Here is a 1174-nt window from a genome sequence, read left to right as displayed (position 1 = left end):
TCTACAGAGTCTTCAAATAGTTTTTGTGAGCACCTAAGCTGCTTAAATCCAACAATCAGAAGATAGTAATTTACCACAGCTGTACAGAGTATTTAAAACTAGAAATAAATACTAGTACACACTAGAAGACAAGGTTTAATAATTGATAAAAATGTACAAAAATATTCCCATCAGAGTTGCCGAAGGTGTACCGCAGCGGGCACTGCTGGCACAACCTTCCGAAAAGCAAAGGGGTCAGAGGCAAGCAAAAAGGAGACGGGACTTAAGCTTCTTCCTTTTCCCTCCCTAAGGGACCTTCTGGACACAGCTACGCAGCTGCTGGTGAAACGCGGTGGCACATTCTTCAGCAGGTTCTTAAGGCAACACATTGAAATTCATTTACAATTTGATTTTTATTTTTAAATTTTCTTAATGGGAAGATAAATGCTGAAAGAACGCCTGTAGCTGTTTCGGGTCGGGTTTTGGGGAACGCAAGAGGTGGCTGACACACGCAGCACACGCCAGCACTGCAACGAAGGGCCCGACCCATTCCCAGGGCTTTGAAAATTTACCGTGAAAACTCACTCTGAGACAGTACTTAAACACAAATCCCAGCCAGGAAGTCAAGGCTTCTGTTTCGTACAAAAGCCCAACATGGGTTTGGCCAGTGATGCAGGTCACAACAGAAAAAATTCCAATATCTGGTATTTTTTTGCAGTACAGATCAAGAAATGGATTCGTTACTCCCCTTTCAACTGCCTTCCCCTTTCCGAAATAAAAACAAATCCATAAAACAAATTAAGCCACAAGAAACTATATTAAGAATCTCTTTCTAAAAATGAAATTTTATCTGCCTACACCGGCCAGGAAAACCCGCGTTACTGCCTTTCTAGGAGGGCCCTACTGGAGAGACGCTTTGCTAGAAAGGCACCGACGCGTCCCTGGGCCCGCAGAGACCCGGGGAGCACCGACAGGCCTTCCACCGCGGTGCGCCCTTCCGAGGGCTCCCCGGGCGAGCAGAGCACCCGTCCTGCCTAGCAGGTCCAGGACAGACGCTCCACTGTGCACTCAGTTTCATTCACTTTTCTAGATTTGATGCCAGGCCCGTAACAATAGTACTTGAATGTTTTTATGTGGTAAAACTAAAACCCACTGTTATTTCAACAATGGAACTCAGGATATCGGAACCCACGTC

The sequence above is a fragment of the Ciconia boyciana genome, chromosome 10 (genome assembly GCF_034638445.1).
Source record: "Ciconia boyciana chromosome 10, ASM3463844v1, whole genome shotgun sequence".
NCBI classification, from domain to species: domain Eukaryota; kingdom Metazoa; phylum Chordata; class Aves; order Ciconiiformes; family Ciconiidae; genus Ciconia; species Ciconia boyciana.
Note: the sequence above shows the minus strand (reverse complement) of the source record.